The sequence below is a fragment of the Corythoichthys intestinalis genome, chromosome 15 (genome assembly GCF_030265065.1).
Source record: "Corythoichthys intestinalis isolate RoL2023-P3 chromosome 15, ASM3026506v1, whole genome shotgun sequence".
Taxonomy (NCBI): domain Eukaryota; kingdom Metazoa; phylum Chordata; class Actinopteri; order Syngnathiformes; family Syngnathidae; genus Corythoichthys; species Corythoichthys intestinalis.
Genome location: NC_080409.1, coordinates 36,021,207 through 36,042,852, shown reverse-complemented (window position 1 = coordinate 36,042,852; position 21,646 = coordinate 36,021,207). Strand labels below are relative to the sequence as shown.

Sequence of the window (21,646 nt, the reverse complement as noted above, 5' to 3'; positions counted from 1 at the left end):
CCAAGTTCTCCGACTTGAAAAGATTACAGAGGCCTGTAATTGTCAACATGGGTAAACCTCAACCATGAGAGACAGAATGTGGAAAAAAACAACAACAGAAAATCACATTGTTCTATTTAAAAAAAAAAAAAATTTCCAAATTAGAGTGGAAAATAAGTATTTGGTCACCAACAAACAAGCAAGATTTCTGGCTGTCAAAGAGCTTCTACGAGGCTCCACTCTTTACCTGTATTAATGGCACCTGTTTTAACTCATTATCGGTATAAAAGACACCTGCCCACAACTCAGTCAGTCACACTCCAAACTCCACTATGGCCAAGACCAAAGAGCTGTCGAAGGACACCAGAGACAAAATTGTAGACCTGCACCAGGCTGGAAGACTGAATCTGCAATAGGTAAAACGCTTGGTGTAAAGAAATCAACTGTGGGAGCAATTATTAGAAAATGGAAGACATACAAGACCACTGATAATCTCCCTCAATCTGGGGCTCCATGCAAGATCTCACCCCGTGGCGTCAAAATGATCACAAGAACGGTGAGCAAAAATCCCAGAACCACACGGGGGGACCTAGTGAATGACCTACAGAGAGCTGGGACCACAGTAACAAAGGCTACTATGAGTAACACAATGCGCCGCCAGGGACTCAAATCCTGCACTGCCAGACGTGTCCCCCTGCTGAAGCTAGTACACATCCAGGCCCGTCTGTGGTTCGCTAGAGAGCATTTGGATGATCCAGAAGAGGACTGGGAGAATGTGTTGTTGTCAGATGAAACCAAAATAGAACTTTTTGGTAGAAACACAGGTTCCCGTGTTTGGAGGAGAAAGAATACTGAATTGCATCCGAAGAAAACCATACCCACTGTGAAGCATGGGGGTGGAAACGTCATGCTTTGAGGCTGTTTTTCTGCAAAGGGACCAGGACTACTGATCTGTGTAAAGGAAGGAATGAATGGGGCCATGTATATAGAGATTTTGAGTGAAAATCTCCATCCATCAGCAAGGGCATTGAAGATGAGACGTGGCTGGGTCTTTCAGAATGACAATGATCCCAAACACACAGCCAGGTCAACAAAGGAGTGGCTTCGTAAGAAGCATTTCAAGGTCCTGGATTGGCCTAGCCAGTCTCCAGATCTCAACCCCATTGAAAATCTGTGGAGGGAGTTGAAAGTCCATGTTGCCCAACGACAGCCCCAAAACATCACTGCTCTAGAGGAGATCTGCATGGAGGAATGGGCCAAAATACCAGCAACAGTGTGTGAAAAGCTTGTGAAAGGTTACAGAAAACGTTCGGCGTCTGTTATTGCCAACAAAGGGTACATAACAAAGTATTGAGATGAACTTTTGGTATTGACCAAATACTTATTTTCCACCATCATTTGCAAATAAATTCTTTAAAAATCAAACAATGTGATTTTCTGTTTTTTTTCCCACATTCTGTCTCTCATGGTTGAGGTTTACCCATGTTGACAATTACAGGCCTCTCTAATATTTTCAAGTGGGAGAACTTGCACAATTCGTGGTTGACTAAATACTTATTTGTCCCACTGTATATGTTCAAGTACATAAATGGAAATATACTGAATATTTACACATGCAATCCCAAAAAGAAGTTAACCATTCAGATTTTTTTTCTCATTGTCTTTAACCGTACACCAAACCCAATACAATTAGAAGTCTATTTTGCTGCAAAATGTTGTGAACAGTTACTATTCCACTGTTGCGCACGTACCTGAACTTGGTAGCCTGCGTCCGCACGGTAATGGAAAAACCCACAACACCCGAAGTGTTTCTCAAGGTTGGGTAGACAGTGTATCTGCACAGTGACACCCCCGACAAAAAAATAAAACCCGGGAAAAAAAAGTTACAATGAGTGACACTTCAAAGTCGTGTCGTTTCATGAGGTTCAAATTAATGATTGAAGACGCACCCGAGTGTCTCTTTGGTGCGAAGAAAGTGATGGCAAGGCTCTTTCATGAACATCTTGAAGACAACAACATGGTGGATAAAAAAATATCACAATAGCCAGGTTTCAATGCAGCTAATAAACCTTTTCACAATTGTTTTATTCATTTATTTATTCATTTATTTTGCAATTACTCGCCTACGCAAGCCCATGTAAACTAGTTCAAAAACTTGAATGTGCTTATTTATAAAAATCTCCCTCTATGTAAGGGGCCGGCATCCTGATATGTTGAAAGAGCCATATTGGACAAACTGAACAAAAAACAAGTATGTCTGGAGCTGCAAAAAACATTAAAAGCCTTACATAAGCCTAATAATGAAGGCAACACATACTGTGTATCTATATTAGCTATTTTAGCCTACTATTAAGTTGGATACAAATACATTATGAGCCTTCATGATTAAATGTTAATTTTCCCTGATGTGCATCCTATTGAGCAGGGGTCCCCAAACTACGGTCCGCGGGCCGGATACGGCCCGCCTCCACATTTGGTCCACATTTGTTTTTGTTTTTTTTCCTCAATAATTACTTATTTCCTGGCTTTTTTTTGTGTGAAGAACCCAGAGAGGTTATTTGGTTATTATTGATTTAATTAATAATGTTATTATTATTTATTATATTATATTACATTGTATTCTAATTTATTATTAGGGCTGTCAAATGATTAAAAATTTTAATTGAGTTAATCACAGCTTAAAAATGAATTAATCGTAAATAATCGCAATTCAAACCATCTATAAAATATGCCATATTTTTCTGTATATTATTGTTGGAATGGAAAGATAAGACAGAAGACGGATATATATATTCAACATACAGTACATAAGTACTGTATTTGTTTATTACAACAATGAATCAACAAGATAGCAATAACATTATTAACTGTTAAAGCGATCCATGGATAGAAAGACTTGTAGTACTTAAAAGATAAATGTTAGTACAAGTTATAGAAATTGTATATTAAAACCCCTCTTAATGTTTTTGTTTTAATAAAATTTGTAAAACTTTCAATCAAAAAATATATTAGTAGCTCGCCATTGTTGATGTCAATAATTACACAATGGTGCTGAAACCCATAAAATCAGTCGCACCCAAGCGCCAGCAGAGGGCGACAAAACACCCCAAAACACAAGTAACAAGTGCACATGACACTGTGCTGTCATTTTAATCTGTTTGAGCGGGGCATGTGCGTTAAATGCGTCAAATATTTTAACGTGATTAATTTTAAAAAATTAATTACCGCCCGTTAACGCGATAATTTTGACAGCCCTATATATTATATTATATTGTATTATATTGTTATTATTTTTTATTTTATCTACTTTTATTCCGTGAAGAATCCAGAAAGGGTTATTTGATTGTGGCTTTCTGAAAAACAATAATTTTTTACATTTAGGCACTCCTGCAATCGTCACACCTTTTCTGTTGCAAACTGACCCCGGCCCCTCATCAGAGAAGGGAAAAGTTATGTGGCCCTCACAGGAAAAAGTTAGGGGACCCCTGCTATAGAGAATGAAGCACCATGTGACTACTCTGTTGTACAATGCTGCCTCAAGTTAACTTCATTACAATATTAATGAATTAGAAGAATGTTTGTATCATGTTTGTCCTCCTCCAGAAACCACATTAAAACAAAAAATATATTTCCCTCCACCATCTTTTTCCATTTTCAAACATTTTCGAAAAAGCTCCTGGGAGCCACTCTTGCAGTACCTAAAGACCTGCATGTGGCTCTAGAGCTGTGGGTTGCTGACCGCTGCTCTAGGTAAACCCTTTTCTGTATCATAAAAAAAGTTGGCAGAACTGAAAAAAATATTGCTTATAAAGTTTGATAGTTTGAGCTAAAAATTTTAAGTAAATTGGAATTTAGGTTAAGTAAATACAATGTAATAAATTATGCTAAGCTTTTATTCATTTTATCCAGTTAATATTGTGTACTTGACTAAATGAGTTTAATTTACTTGCATGATCAAATTTGTGGGCCATACTTAAATTTCTGAGTAACCTTGGCTTAGTAGTGTAAACCCGATACCTTCAAAAGTGCGTGTCAGTCAGGGTATTTAATTCAGTTGTGTATGATTTCCGCGGACCTTAGAGAAGTTGGCCAATTTATATAAAAATGATGTCAAATGTTTGTGCTACGTTGGTGCTAGGGGTGTGACAAAATATCGAAATGGTGATATGTCGTGATACTTTATATCCCAAAAGGTTATCGATATGCTCCTGCCAAAAATCGAGATATCGTTTTAAAAAGGTGTCAATGTCTGAAAAAAAATAAACATGAACCAACAAGTTGCTAGCAAAATCTACCACCATAATAGTGTCTCTGTTAACTCTAGGGCTGCACTGACGGTGCTCAACGCCCAATCTATTTAGACTGGGAACTGTTCTTTCATTCCAAACCAGAGCATTCACAGTCATTCTGTCCGATTTTCAGGGCAATTAAAGGTCACTTGCTGTTCATTTTAGGGCATTTACAGGTCATTTTCTGTTGAGTTTGAGTCACTGCCTATTCTTTTGGGTGATTCCCAGGTCACTTCCTGTTCTGTAACTCAGACTTAACAGGAAGAGACCCATAAAATACCCAAAAATCAACAGGAAGTAACTGAAAATCAACAGGAAAATAATCTTAAATGGCCCAAAATTACCTCATTGTGTCACGCCGTGGTGAGGTTTTGTCGTGTCATGGTTATTTCCTGCTTTATTTTGAAAGTCTTTCCCTTCATGTTTCAGAGTACTTGGCCTTCCTCATGTGCTACCTCATGTCGCTGTATCCGGCCGCCATATTGTCCGTATTTTTTAGACCTATTCTCATTGTTTTCAATTAGTCGTGCAAATTATAGTGCAATTCATGGAAGCCCCGCTGCTTTCAGACGCTGTAAACTCATTGGATGCATTGCATAAAAGGCGTTATGTGGAAAAGCTTCAGTCTATCCATTCGCCAGATCCATATTTGATGCCTAAATCGATATTTTTCGACCCGCTGTCTTCGCCCTCTCTGCCTGACATCTGCTACCCTGATATCTACAACTATCTTTTCCACAGAAACTCGGCCTATTCTCACGAAACTTTGAAAAACATTAAGAGCAGCACTCTAAGCAACATTACCCTGTGTGATTTCTAAAATGGCGACAATCAAAAAAAGAAAAAAGTTGACTGCGATGGCCGACGCTTCAAGGATAGGTGGATATTGGACTATTTCTTCAATAAAACACGCAACAACTGTGTCTGCCTCATTTGCAAAGAGACAGTCGCTGTTTTCAAAGAGTTCGATGTGACGCGATAATAACAAGACACGCTGACATGTACGACAACATTACAGGAAAGATACGCAGCGAGAAATGATAGCAACTTCAAGCTAGCACAGCAGCAGTATTTCGCAAGAGCCCGAGTGTCGAAAGAGAACGCCACAAAGACGAGACTGTTGAAATTATGTATTAAAAAAAAAAATAATAAAGCAAATGTGACACACAGAAGGGCTTGCTAAAATTTCTTTAAATGTATTGTTCTACGTAAATCAGCCCAGGTAGCCCCCCACATTTTTACCACACCAAATAAGGCCCCCTTTGCAAAACGTTTGGACACCCCTGTTTAACCGATGATCTGTAGACGAGGCCAGCTTCTTTCACTTGTTACCAGCTAAATATTATTCAAAAAATAAAGATGGTGGAACAAATAAGCATCTTGAATTTGAAACGGTATGTTGTTGGCGATTAGCCTAGCAATGATCTTAATTGTGGTTGTCAGCCCAAAACCCTCTAAATATAGATTAAATGCATTTTACCAGATATAAAATGACTACTACATAATCTGTGGTAGTTGTTTGGAGCCCAGTTTTCTCGTCGAATTGCAGCAGTCCATCTCGCTCTCCTCTCCGGGTCTCTTGGAATACGGTAAAACTTCAAGTCTCTTCATCTATCTTCTCTGTTTTTGCAACCGACCGCCACACACGCCTTCACCATTTTGATTATTAATGTTAACGAGCAGAAAAACACGCCATAATAGGAGGAATTTACGAAGCGGTAATGCGTTAACATGACGAGTAGACGGACAACATGGCGCGGGGGCGTGGCTGTGACGTCACGTGAGTAGGGTCTATAGCAGGGGTGGGCAAACCGGTCCTCAAGGGCCGCAGTGGGTCCTGGTCTTTGTTCCAACTGATCCAGCACAGAGCTTTTAACCAATGAGGTTTCAATGGAAACAAGAAGCACCTGACTGCAATCAACTGATTGGATTTATAACACTCTAGATTGGTGAAAAGGTGTCCTCTTGATGGGTTGCAGCAAAAACCCGCACCCACAGCGGCCCTTTGTGGAATAGTTTGCCCACCTCTGCCCTATAGGATAAAAATGGTGAGCCACTCCGGAGCCCTGAAACTAACAAATAACAAACAAACTACACGGAATTTGTTGAAATCAACTCCACTGACTAATTAAACCCCTCGCTAACTCGAAGATTGAGCCTGATGTAAAAAATTCTGAACTTCCCCTTTAAGACATTAACTTTTTATTTTATATCAAAACTTAAAAGTTCAAGTGGAATTGGTTGACTTGAAATTCCAAGTTCTACTATTTTTTTTATTTATAGGGTGGGGGGGGGGGCGTGGCCACTCCTGGTGGCACCATTGGTGATCTGGCAAGGAATCTTGGTTTACTGTTGCTGTCTAATACGTGATAGAAACAACCCACCAGTCTTCATCAGAGACTTTCATTGGAGTAGATGGGATAGGGACATTTTGCAATGGTAGTCGGGGACCGTCAGAAAGCGGAAATGATGTGACATAACATAAATGTCTAAAATAATTAAATAAAAGCATTGATTTTGCCTGGAATATTAGCTGTATGTAAATATGGTCAATGATTATGAAAAATGCCACTCACCACTAAGAGTTCCACCAGCACGTACACTTTCAAGTCTTTGGATCCAGACTGTTATACAAACAAATTGATAACGTATTCACTACCATTGACGTTGATAGACGTCCAATCTGTTTTGACTGCGGGAGGGCTCGCTGCCAGCCTCACCCAGTCATAATGAATTGGACGTCTATCACCGTCAATGGCAGCCAATGAGTAAAAATCTGTCCATTAATCGAGAATACACAATATTTCTCACCTGATAGTAGACGGTGACCTCAGAGTTGGCGTCTCCCTTGTTAAAAGACTTGACTTTGCAGACATGATGCTTCCTAGGCAGCTCCACCACAGGAAACATGACCGGCACCTCGGCCTGCAGCTTGGAGAACTGCAGCTTACTGTGGAAATATACTAGGGCTGTCAAATGATTAAAATTTTAAATCGAGTTAATCACAGCTTAAAAATAAATTAATCGTAATTAATCGCAATTCAAACCATCTATAAAATATGCCATATTTTTCTGTAAATTATTGTTGGAATGGAAAGATAAGACACAAGACACGTGTTGATGGATGTCTCGTGTGAATCTACTGTAAATATCTATTGAAGTGGTTATTAGGGAGACCATTAAGAAGAAGTGTAGCAGCCTACTTACTCAATCACGTACTGCAGAAAGCCTCGTGATTCCTGTGGAGCAAAAAATAATGGAGAACAACCAAGTTAGCAACAGCATGTATTACAATGAATTTGGTAAAAACACTAATGTCATGAATCGTCTGTCACGGTGGCTGGAAGTTGCACCCAAGGATGAACCGGTTCCTGGTTTGTTTTGATGTTTCACTGATGTCACACAAATGTTGTCCTAATTATTTCAACGCTAATCTTAATATTTATCTTATAAATATAACTCTGGCCTTATTTTCAAACATTTTTTATCAAATGAAACAATATGTTGTATTTAATTTCTTTTATTTATTTTTAATTGTTTATTATCTTATTATTATTTTTATTGTTTCTATTTTTAAATTTTACTCCGTTAATGAAATTATGAAATATTTTTGACGACTTTTATAATTCTTTACGTATATATTATATATATTCAGTTATAATTATTCAGTCTTGCCTGTTTTCCACTAATATATATATATAGTATATATAAATTAGCTCTTGCACTCCTCTTTAAAAGAAACTGCTGTATTTTAAGCCAAAACAACTGTTGTGTTTGATAGAACAATATGTCTTTATGCTGCCATAGCAGATTCGTGGCGCATTAAGCCCCCAAACTATTTTTAATTTGTCCGTTTTACCCTGGAAACCCCGTTTGCAGACGTCGCACAACTGCTTTTGTTTCAACCCAGCCATAAAATGAAGGTAATTAATATATATTATTTGAAATATCAGTCATTTTTAGCTTAGAATTATTATTTGTTGTGTAATATTTATAAAAAAAAAAAACACTTTGACTTCTGACTATATTTTCTATTCATTTTGCAACTCATTTGAAAAATAAAGTGTGACTTTTGAAGAAAAAACACAAAATTGTCTGGGTGACCCCAAACTTTTGAACGGCAGTGTATGTATAAACAATTTTTGCTTATAGTTATTTCTTTTTTTGTATCATTTAAAGCCTGAAATTATTACCGTAATTTTCGGACTGGAAGCCGCTACTTTTTTCCTTCATTTTGAATCCTGCGGCTTATAGTCCAGTGCAGCTTATTTATTGATTTACTTGGGTTAAAATTAACAGGTAACACTTTATTTGACAGCGGCGGCATAAGATCATCATAATTATGACATGACACTATCATGGGCATTACTGAATGCTTGAGAGATGTCATTAAGTGTCATCCGGCAAATTATGTCACTAATTCCATTTATGTCCAGCTAGGATCTTTTACATCCATTCAAAAACAAGATCATTTGCCGGATGACATTAAATGACAGGATAACATTAAATGACAGTGTCATGTCATAATTATAATTGTCTAATAACAGTCTTATTGCGCCACTGTCAAATAAAGTGTTACCAAATACCATAACTATCAATTAATGAAACAACTGGAACAGTGACTGAAGAAATAATTACCGTAATTTTCGCACTATAAGCCGCTACTTTTTTCCTCATTTTGAATCGTGTGGCTTGAAGTCCCGTACGGCTTTATGTTGATTTATTTGGGTTAATAGGTAATGCTTTATTTGACAGTGGCGTCATAAGACTGTCATAAAACCATCAAAATTATGACATGTCAATATCATGGGCATTACTGAATGCTTATGACAGATGTCATTGTCATGCGGCAAATTATGATACTAACTCCACATCCATTCAAAAGTGAGATAATTTGCCGCATGACACTAAATGACATCTGTTATAAAGATTCATTGATGCTCATGACAGTGTCGTGTCGTAATTATAATTGTATAATAATTGTCTTATTGCGCTACTGTCAAATAAAGTGTTACCATATACCATAACTAGCAATTAATGAAACAACTGGAATGGTAACTGAAGAAATAATTAGCACACAACATGTATATTGATTGTTATTTACATCTGTAGCGCTGCAATGCATGCTAGGAGGAATGTTGGCCAACAATAGTGTTGACAGCATGTGGCAGTAGAGGTTGACTGTCTCCCCAAGGGGAGCAGTGATAGCCAAATGAAGCTTCTTGACGCAATGAAGCTTTGTAGCCAATTGGTTCAAAGCTTCATGGTGGTTCATTTGGTCTTATGACAGTCGTATGATGCCGCTGTCAAATAAAGTGTTACCGGTTAATATCTTTTGGTGTAAATATCCCATAATACAGTGAGGATAGCCGCGGCTTATAATGCAGTGCGGCTTATCTGTGAACAAATGTAGTTTTCGAGTCAAATTTGGTGGGTAGCATCTTATAGACCCTACCCACGTGACGTCACAACTCCGCCCTCCTGACTGGTGCCGCCCAATTGTCCGTCAACACATCGTGTTTACCTGTTACGGCTACGTACATTCCTCCTATTTACGGCGTGTTTTTCTGCTCGTTAACATTAATAATCAAAATGGTGAAGGCGTGTGTGGCGGTCAGTTGCAATAACAGAGAAGATAGACGGAGAGACTTGAAGTTCTACCGGATTCGGAGAGACCCGGAGAGGAGAGAGTGAGATGGGCTGCTGCAATTCGATGAGAAAACTGGGCTCCAAACGATTACCACAGATTATGTAGTAGTCATTTTATATCTGGTAAGATGCATTTAATATATATTTAGAGGGTTTTGGGCTGACAACCACAATTAAGATCATTGCTAGGCTAATCGCCGACAACATACACGTATGTATGTAGTGAGAGTGCTATCGCTAAACCATATAAACATTAAAAGCCCTAGCTCCATTGACAAATGACATGAAATACATTAGACTTGACAGTGGATGTTAGCAAGAACAAAAGATTTTGAATTGAAAATTTCGTAACTCACCTTTCCAAGCACAAGATAAATTCCTGCCGAATTTTCGTGGACGAGGACGTGTTTCACCCAACCAGCAACAAAGTATTTATAAGCCTCCAAGCTCTTAAAGTTTTTCAAACTTTCGTGAGAATAGGCTGATTTTGTGTGGACGAGATAGTTGTAAATATCAGGGTAGCTAGCAGATGTCAGGCAAATACGGCGAAGACTGCGGGTCGAAAAACATCGATTTAGGCATCAAATATGGATCTGGCGAATGGATAAACTGAAGCTTTTCCACATAACGCCTTTTATGCAACGCATCCAGTGAGTTTACGGCATCCGAAAGCACCGGGTCTTCCATGAAATGCATTATAAATTGCTCGATCATTTGAGACCATTGATAATACAGACACAAAATGACGGACAAGGGGGCGGAACAATACAGCGATCACGTGATTTTGTGACGTCGGTGGGTAGGGTCTATAGTCAGGTGCGCCTTATTGTGTGAAAATTACGGTACAACAGTGTAAAGGAGAAAAACAATAATAAAGATAATTGTTGTATCACACAAACCCAACAAAAATGCCCCCCCATACCAAAGTTATACAAAGAGAATTAAAGTGCAATATAGTACGCCATTTCATAAATATAAAACTTGACAATAACATCATGAAAGAAAAAATAGTTGGTTGCTTTTTTGAACCACTTTTTATTCATAGAAAAGGCACGTGCAGGGGGGGGGGGGGGGGCGGAGAGTACTTGAGCACCTGTCCATTTGCCCCTACATGCCCAAAATGCCCCTTTTGACGGGGCTTTTTTTGTTGTATGTGTGTGCTGGCCGACTGTGCAGGCACGCCACTGAGTACTTTACTTGAACACAGAAAACATATTTTAAAAAAAAACAAAAAACTAACCGCCGCATAACCCCTCCCCCTGCACGCCCACTCACTTGCTGGCCCGGCTAATGTCGGGCCACTCGCACTGGCACTCTGGTGGGACCACTATTTCACACCCCCGCCCCGGCGCGAAGGCCGTCCGCCGATTGCTTCCGCGTTGCGGTGTCCGGTGGGACCCTGACGATAATCGGCAGCCGTGGCTGGCGAGCGCGCGGTCTGCGAGAGGCGGGGGGCCACGGGCAGCCGTGTGGGTGAGGTGTCCCATATTGAGTCAAATTAAAGGGGAAGTTCAGAATTTTTTAAATAAGGCTTAATCGTCGAGTTAGCGGGGTTTTAATTAGTCGGTGAAGTTGATTTCAACAAATTCTGTGCAGTTTGTCATTTATTTGTTAGTTTCAGGGCTCTGGAGTGGCTAAATTAGCGTGAGTCTATGGACCTGCTTAGCATGTCAATAAAAAAACAATATTACCAGATGTAGATTAATATGCATACGACACGAGAAAAAGAGTCTTAAATAGGATTATTATGTGAATTAGAATCATATTTTGAGACGCAAAGCGCATATGACGAGAAATTAGTCTTTTAATCTGCCGGTTAGCCAAGCCTACCATTATAGGGCTCTAGCGTCCCCAACAGGTGGATGACGTCAGCGGGAGAATGGGCTCGTCGGTTTTACTATTCAGCCCATTGAGGGGGAATTATTTAGAACGAGGAAAACGCGACGAAGAGAACCGCAAAATGTCATTGTTTCAGTCTCTCTACTCCAATAATTTTACCGGATATTCTTTTTATCCAAGTATAGTTCCCCAATAGCTAAATAAATGGCTTGAGAAGGACCAGTCAGCCCGTGGAGGGGAAATTATTCATAACGAGGAAAACGCGACGAAGAGAGCTGCAAAATGTCGTTGTTTCTGTCTCTCTACTTCAATATTTTTACAGGATATTCTTTTTATCCAAGTATTTTTCTTCAATTGCTAAATAAATGGCATGGTCATGACAAATAACAGTCTTGTGCCAAATGGAATATGAAATAATAAAAATGCACTTATTCAGGACATGGCAAAATTACTCCATAATGGTCAAAACTAGGGTGACCAAATGTCTTCTTTTGCCCGGACAAGTCCTCTTATTACGTGCCCTCCGGAGGGTCCGGCCGGGTTTCATAAATTCTTGAAAATGTCCAGTTTTTATGATGTTTCACGGGACCAATTTAAAGAGAATCACTCCGGCCGCTAGGGGGCAGCGCCTGCCTGAGTTGATGTGACTCCCTCTAGTAGGGCCGGGAGAAGGAGTAGATCTTCTTCTTTTTTGTTGGCAGTTTACCCTTTGTTTCACGGGGAATTACCACCATCTACTGACGGTTTGGCGAGAGATCAGACTGCAGTAAGGAGTTTAATAAGGAGTTCTAAAAGATGTGGCTCCACACACCTTTCTGTAAGTTTATCTCTTGTTAATGTCGATCACGTGTCTTCTGTTGTATATTGGGTTATATGTGTACACAGAGATGCAGTATATTGTATGAGTCTTGTAATTGTTCTGCGTTAGTTTATTTGGTTGAATGCTGGTATTATATTCTAAATAGCTGTGTTTCTTATGAGTTTTTTTTAATTTTATTTTTTTTACTATAAATACGTATATAATGGCAACTGTTGACTTCTGTCGGAGATTTGTACTAGTGCAATATGTAAAATCCCGTTTGGTGCCGCTTCTTTGTGCTGCCGATGATTGTGAACTTTTATAGCAAAGTCTGATTTTGCCTCGGCTCCAGTACTCGCTAATAGGGTAGCAATCAGTTAGCTCAGCCACGCTAGACATTATGGGCAATGTAGTTTTTAACTGCTGCGTTTGGAAACATGCTGGTTGAATTATTTGTCAGTTTATTTCGGTTATTGTTTGCGCACAATCTAGAACATCGAATGAGAATAAAAATTGAGTGGGAATAATAATTTGTCTACGACAATTGTCGTGATAGTAATTTTAAAAAATGTTGCGTTGGCACATAGCCTACTGTGTGTGTGTATTAACTGGACTGCATTTCCATGAGTCTGAATTATATATATTTTTAATCGTTATTATACATATACATATATATTTTCTTTTTTTTTATTATTGTTTTATTATTTTTTTAGGAAGAATAAAGCCTGTTGAGTAACGAGTTGAGTAAAAAAAAAAAGTGGGTGATATAGGCATCTTTGAGTGATCCTCGAGTAAAATTCAAGTATCTCGAGGCCGGGCCGAGTGTGCTTGGAAATCAAAATATGGTCACCCTAGTCAAAACTGTTGACTTCACCTTTACTGTCGCACCTCCCGAACGATATTTTATGACACCTAAATCGGGCTTCTGTCATTTCCCTTCCCCGGTTTCGGAGAATGTAAACAAACCAAGAGGCGTGACAGATAGCCGACATGCTAACCCGAACCGAGTGATGTTTCAAAGTCTTCGAAGCGGAAAATCGCACATAACTAGCCCGGAACATTTCACATGATGACTGGGTTGTTGATTGTCTTCGTCGATCGGCAAACCGCCCGTCGGAGAGCAATTTACAGCTCGTTCCCCGGAGGAGGGTGGCTGCAGTTGTTGTACAGCTAATGTGCAGCTAATGTGCATGAGGAGAGCTTTTTGCATGCCTATCAATGATCAAACGTAAGTAGTCCTTTATTTAAAGGAAGTTTATAGTGTTTACTTTGTAATCGCTGTATTCGCGGCTATTTTTAACACAAAGTTGCAATTTCTGATCGGTCGAAAAATTTGACAGAACACCGGGCACATAAGCTGAGTAGCCGATAGTGCTATCTCGGCGGTGGGATGTGCGACAAGCCACCGGTCGTCGGCCGAGGGGACAAGGAGCATGTCAGCCATAAAATGCAAGCCACCTACATATTAAAATGATCCCAGTATTTGACATAATACAATAAACGATGTTTACTCACTTCCTCGTAAGTCCCATGGTCCCACAGTAGTAGGGCTTGTTTTGGCCAATATCTACCGGTGAATGGGAACCTATTGAAACTCCAAAAACGCGCACATGCCTCTCCCTCCTACAGCAAGAGTTTTCTGCAGCTGTTTGGCTGGCGTGATGCGAAAAATAAACATATTAATCCGCAAAATCAGCTGAATCCTTAGTCCTTCTCATACAACAGTACGGCTGTATAGTGGACTCCTTCCTCCGTACAGGTCACAGCGCCCTCTTTTTCAACTCGAGACTGTTGCCGGAAGTCACTCATTTTCATGGCGCGGGATTCAAAAAACTAAATAAATATAGCGATCGCTTCCACACACATCCAAGCGGTCCATTTCATTCAGGAGCATAAAATACCGTGTGTATTATGAAATAAACATGCTTTTTCATGTCACAGGCACTTTAAGGCTAATGTAAAAAATTCTGAACTTCCCCTTTAAGTGGCAGGCTCTCGGATGGAAGCGCGCGCCTCACATTGAGCCGTCGTGAAAGAAATCGAGAAAGCTTTAAAAATAAAAGCCACCAGGGAATCAGATTTTTTTAAATTAAAGATTTATATTTCAGGATGTAGACATGCCTCGTAAGGAAAGGACGTGGAGGGATAAAAAAAGCTGGATGAGGCTGCTAAAGGCAGTGAATTTCACATCAGCTGGGTGAAGAGCACAATTGGTAAGAATAAATTTGCAAGGATATTCAGGTATAAAATACCACAATTATAAACACAATTACAATGTTATTGTTCTATAACATTTTATTGTCATGACTTTATTAATTATTAGGTGCTAAAGTTGTCAAATATCGATAATAATGAAATAATAGTTTTGAAAAAAAGCTGCTAATGTTGGCACAGTGAACATCTGATGAGGTTTGATTTCAGATGAACAACAAGTTGAGGAAGGAAGTTTTGTCTCAGTCACCAGAGGTGTCGCATCCCATTAGGCAAACCAGGCAATTGCCTAGGATCCCCAGCCAGCAGGGCCCCCCAGAGGGCCAACAGATTTTGGACACGCAGTGTAGGGAGTGTTTCAATACCATGTAATCATTTGGCAGATTATCTAACGATTCTGTTATCAATCCCAGTCTGCACTAACCATGTCACGTAGAATATACATGTTTAAGATAGTCCAATCAGCTATTAATACCACATGATCTTTTCAAGAGTGACTCACCAAGTATTCTCTGGAAAGTCCTTGCTGAGTTGTTTTACGTTGATTTTCACAGGCCACCTCATTATTCATGTGACTACTTAAAGAAATGGTGATTTTTCCCAAAAAGTCTATTAATGGGTCTATCGTAATCCTCGTCGAAAACTCTATAAGAAAAATACAACATATATGCATCTAAAATAATCCTGAACGATTTATTAGCAATTTTAATATTTGTTTTAGCAAGGTTCCTTGGGTGTGTGTACGTTTCCATAGCAACCAGTCCTGTTATTGTCCTACGTCACAAGCGCTGCGTATTCTGGGAGCGAGTAAGCGTAAAGTGCGCATTTCGAGCAGAGGACGGCCACCTGTTAAAATGTGTGCCTCCATGAACGAATGTAAGTACATCCATATGAGTCAGTGTAAAGTGCTTAGTTTTAACCACTTTTATGGTCAAGATGACCATACGTACACGCAGCGCGCACTCACACCCCCCCACCTTTGTGTTCATTATACTGCACGAGTATGTATGTGTGTCACGTGACTCAGAACGGCCCCATATTGCCTGTTGCCTGGGGCCCCCGGGGAATCTTGCTACGCCTCTGGTCACAACCAATTATACTGTAAAGCTGGTTAAACTGGAAGTTATGTTGTTGTAAGGTGTATTAAATACAGTGTTGTCAGTAACGCGTTACTGTAATCTGATTACTTTTGTCAGTAACGAGTAATCTAATTTAAATACAGTGTTGTCAGTAACGCGTTGGTTAGTAACGCGTTACTACAATCTGATTACTTTTGTCAGTAACGAGTAATCTAACGCGTTCATTTTTCTATACCAGTAATCTGATTAAAGTTAGTTTCCTTAGTGTCTCTGTGTTACTATTTTTTCATTGCCTCATAACGTATGTAGAATAAAGAGTATTGTAGTCATGTACGAAGAGCATTTTGAATAGAAAATGCTAAAATAAAAGGTTCCCGGTACGTGTTTCCATGATAACCTCTTGGCTATTTCCTGTTTTGGTCTCGCGTCACGTGTTGTGGGCCTGAGGTGGGTGGGCATTTGCCCGAGTGTTGAGACGTTGTGAGGGAATGTTGATCTGTGGATATCCATGAATGAAGGTGAGTATTTTTCCTTCATTCTGGAGAGTATCAGCAAAAGGTTGGACCCCCTACATGAGCGGTCATTTCGTAGCTTTGCCGTAGCGACGACGGGCAGTCGTCGCTCCAAGTTGGCAAGCTTTGTTTACATCATATGCGTGTTCAACATTTATGCCGTGAGGTGATGTGTTCGTTTAGCATCTGTGGGATGTGTTGTAAGTCCGATTGAGTGTAAAGTGCTTAGTTACCGCCACGTTTTGTGGCCAAATTGACCGTGTGTGTGTGTTGAGAAGGGTACTTCCGGGTTGTTAATGTGCACGGCTGCACGCGCATTCGCGCCTGCCACCACCTTTGTGTTTATTGCACTGTACAATCCACTTGTGTGTTGTTGATTATTGTGCCATCAGTTTGCATTTTTTACATTGGCATTGATATTAGAGGCGTGCGAAATTTCCGATTCTTAGATTATTCGCGATTCGGCCATGGAAGATTCGAGAACGATTCACAAACATCCAAATTCCGATTATTGAATTATACCAGGTAAAACGGAAGTAAAACACAGTCAGCGCGGTCTTTGGGACGCAATGACAAAAATGTTCAACTCATGCCGCTAGATAAAAAAAAGAAATCATACCTGACTGTGGCCGACAGCCGCTACAAACAACACCCAGTTGCTAGTTGCTACAAACATACGGCTACAGTAGATATCATGTATATGTAGAACTAGACGCAAAATGTCAGACGAAGGCGGTGTTAGAACAAATATTATTGAACCGAGATGCGAAATGACAGACTTTCCGGCGTTAGTAAACAGCCGCCATCTTAAAGCAGTACTAAAGCAGTGACTTCTCTAGAAGGCTCTGTTGTAGCGAACCTAATTAACTTTTTATCTAAAATACTCCTAAATCGGCAGAATCTTGTCTTGAATCTATCTTTAAATGATGAAATAGTTTTAAACCTTTGACAAAAGTAGACAGAAGGGAAATTATGGAATAACGGGAGCAATTTTAACAACTGTAACAGTTGATTCACAACATTAAATGAATTGAATGTAGTTTAAAGCTGCTGATACAGAATGATGACTGGAGTATTTTATTCACTGTTATTTTTGTATATTTGTTTACTTTTATATGCTAACTTGATACTGAAATAGTAGTATGGTTTAGCCTGAGAGGATTTTTGAACAATTTTGGAACTAATGTACAAAACATTTATTTAAAAAAAAAAAACAAAAAAAGAAAAAGGACGGGGGTGCATCAATAATCGTTTTGATCTTAGAGTTAGCGGGGTTTAGTTGGTCTATGGAGTTGATTTCAACTAATTCCAAGCAGTTTGTCAGATATTTGTTAGTTTCAGGGCTCCGGAGTGGCTAAGCTAGCGCGAAATTCTGATATTCCCCTTTAAATTCAATCATCGGAAAGTCAATTACATGTGATGACATTTTTCTGTTGTCATTCTTATGTTGAGGCGGCAAAGGGAGAAAAATGGGTAAAAAGTAATTGATAGATTACTTTTAAAGTAACTTACTTACTTTAATAATGAAGTAATCAGTTAAGTAACTAGATTACTTTTTTGAGGCGATCAGTAAACAGTAATCGGTAATTATATTACTTTTCCCAGTAATCTGTGACAACACTAATTAAATACTTGTTCATGTGCTCCTTTTGATCTACGAGCACCTGCCCCTCCATCGGTCTCTGCACCGCCCTGTCATTGAGCATGGGTTGGTTTGACTCACGTACGTTACTGCTGAAGTTGCCTTGCACCAGACCCTCGGCGTACATTTCTGCCTTCAATTGGCGGCCGAAGTCCATCAGCTCGCCGGCGCTGAGGCCGCCCGCCAGCACCTGGTACTTCTCCACCACGGACCAACGGCCTTGCTGCAGGATAACCAAGCGCACGTCCCTTACAAAGGAGGGCATGGTTTGTGACAAATTAGGCCACTAGAGGGAAGCAGAGGATTATGCCTGAAAAGCACTAACTCGCTGAGGTTGGCGGGACGGATGAGGTAGTTGAAGTAGGTTTTCTTCAACTGCTCTGCGATCATGCCGAAGACCTCCGGGGGGGCCTTGAAGTCTGCCAAGTGGTCAATGATCATGCGGAACAGCATCTACGCAGGATGAAGAAGGAGTTTCAACTGTGAAATAATGATACGACTGATAATAAACTCAAAGAATTTTTTTTAATCCGCAATTTTTTTATTTTTTATATCGCTTATTTTTGGGTTGATAAGGGAATTTAATTCTAAAATGATACTTAAAAAAAAGATTTATAAATCCATCTTTTGATTTAAAAAAAAAAAATATTTTATGGTTTTATAATTACTTTTCACTGTTGTATTGATTTGATATAATATTAATTAAAATATGGATGTTTGTATCTAAATTTATTGTAAAAAGTATTTATTTATTTAGAATTATCATCTTTATTACGCAGTTATTTTATATATTTTTTTTCTGTTTTAAGACAATGTGAGGTTCAGATCAGGTAACATTTAATTTTAATATAATTATTAATAAATATTTCTTTGTATTTTTTATTTTGATTTCATTGTTATGCCTTTATTTAATATACTAAATATTCATAAGATCATTTTTTAAAAAATCCATTAAATTGGCTGCTCATAATTAATATTTTAACATCAGTTGTGCGTTTGTGAAGCCCTGATTTAGTCCCATATAAATTTGATTGACTTGTTTTTTTTTGTTTTGGATGACAAAAACACATTACGAAAAATGTGGCATTTTAAAGGCGCTTTCACATTAAACCAAGAGGACCAGGGTCCCGTTGGATAGCTACTGTACCTCACACCAACAATTGCAAATGAGTTGTTGAAAAAGTTCAGCATTCACACTGCCCCAACCAAACTTTCCGAATAGCATCACGTGGACGAAAGGCGCACACATTGATTGAAGAGGAAATACCTCCCTCTTGGGAGGGGAGGGAACATGGAGCATCACAGCGTGGTGCTGTGATGCTGTACGTAATGTAGCATAGCATTATTTTTACATGTTGAAATGTATAGTTTTTTTTTTTTTTAACTTTTATTTTTCAATGGTATTATAAGCATGCATCTGTATGTGTCATTTTTTTTGTCAGTTGACTGTTTTGTGAAGCAGAAGTTTTTATGCATTTAAATTTGAATTAAAAAAAAAACAAACAAAAAAAAAACAATGTAGCATAGCATAGCGAGGGGCGGGCTCAATGCCGAGCGAAATGGAGTATATAAAAAAGTGCATATGTGGAAAATTAAACCACGAAAGGGCCCCCAAGTCACACAGTCAGGCCATCGCTCTGACTTTCGTAACTTCTTGAAATGTCAAATTGTCGCCACTTCCAGGAGGGCGACACTCACAAAACAGCCGCCCTTATAGGCTCCGCCTGTCTCGGCCAGTCACTCTTATTCGGTACGTTCAGCAACCACATGCAAAACACAATCGCCACATTAGAACCCGATTCTGTGTATGAAATACAACTTCTTAGTGTAGCACAGTACTTCTCAAATAGTGTGGTGCGCCTCCCCAGGGTGGCGTAGAGCGATGCCAGGGGTGGCGCATGTGACCTCAGGGTCCATGCTTTTTTTGCCGTACTAGAATAAAGTGTACTTGCACATCCATTCAGTGGGTGGCAGTGGCACTCTCATTTTCAGAGTGTGCGCAGTATTTTTGAAACAAGCAAGAGCACACAGAAAAGAGATATGAAGAGCTGTGCGCCGTTTTCGAGAGCCGTTTCCTGGCCGGATTCATGCAGTGACCCACTGTCTTCTCTGGTTCTCACGTGTCCATCAGCGAAAAGCCATTTTCGGTTTCAGATCATCACGACGACCGCCCTCACCTTCGGCTCTCCCCCGGCCGCCGAGAATGCGCTGTTTTCGGGCCGTTTGGCTTTTGGCTTGGACTTTTAATACAGTGGGAGACGAGGAAAGATCACTCTGTTTACTGTGTCTAAAATGATTGTAGCGGACAGCGGAAAGCCACATCGATTAAAATGCGTACGACAGGAGAAAAAAAGTCTTAAATAGGATTATTATGTGAATTAGAATCATATTTTGAGACGATTCGACTATATACAAAAATTTAGCTAAGCGCAGATGACGAGAAATTAGTCTTTTAATCTGCCGGTTAGCCAAGCCTACCATTATAGGGCTCTAGCATCCCCAACAGGTGGATGACGTCGGCGGAGTCATGATTTCATCTCATTTAGTATGCAGCCCATTGAGGGGGGAATTATTCAGAACGGGGAAAATGCGACGAAGAGAGACGCAAAATGTCATTGTTTCAGTCTCTCTACTCTAATATTTTTAGAGGACATTATTTTTATCCAACTATTTTTCCCCAATAGCTAAATAAATGGCATGGTCATGAAAAAGAACAGTCTTGTGCTAAATGAAATATGAAATAATAAAAATGCATTTATTCAAGACGACATGGCAAAATTACTCCATAATGGTCAAAACTGTCGACTTCACCTTTACTGTCGCACCTCCCGAACGATATTTTATGCCACATAAATCAGGCTCATGTCATTTCCCTTCCCCGGCTTCGGAGAATGTAAACAAACCAAGAGGCGTGACAGATAGCTGACATGCTAACCCGAACCGAGTGATGTTTCAAAGTCTTCGAAGCGGAAAATCATACATAACTAGGCCGGAACATTTCACATGACGATTGTCGATTGTCTTCGCCGATTGGCAAACCGCCCGGCGGAGAGCAAGTTACAGCTCGTTCCCTTGCTACTACAGACAGGAGAGCTCGCCGGGGAAGCAGCTGGACAATGACCGCCGAACAAACCGGCCGACGTCGGAGGAGCGTGTAGCTGCCAAATGGTCAACACGAATATGGCAAAATAATGCTTTACTACACGGCGAAGTCGTAAACAGAGAGACTCAGTGGAGGAGGGCGGCTGCAGTTGTTGTGCTGCTAACATGTGCAGCTAATTTGTATGAGGAGAGCTTTTTACATCCCCATTCATGATAAAACGTAAGTAGTCCTATATATAAAGAAGGTTTGTGGTGTTTACTTTGTAATCACTGTATTCGCGTCTATTTTTAACTCAAAGTTGCAATTTCTGATCAGTCTGAAAATTTGACAGAACCCCGGGCACAAGAGCACAAGAAGCCGAGTATAGTGCTCTCCCGGCGGGGGGATGTGCGACAAGCCGCCGGTGTTGTGCCGAAAAATAGCCGCCCCGCGTGCATGTCAGCCACAAAATGCAAGCCACCTACATATTAAAATTTGACATAAAACAAAACACGATGTTTACTCACTTCCTCAGAAGTCCCATGGTCCCACAGTAGTAGGGCTT

At 39.7% G+C, this 21,646-nt stretch overlaps 1 pseudogene; it reads right to left on the bottom strand.

Annotated features, from left to right (window-relative positions):
- Positions 1-21,646, bottom strand: part of LOC130930658 (nardilysin-like) — an 89,060-nt pseudogene that overhangs the window by 9,488 nt on the left and 57,926 nt on the right.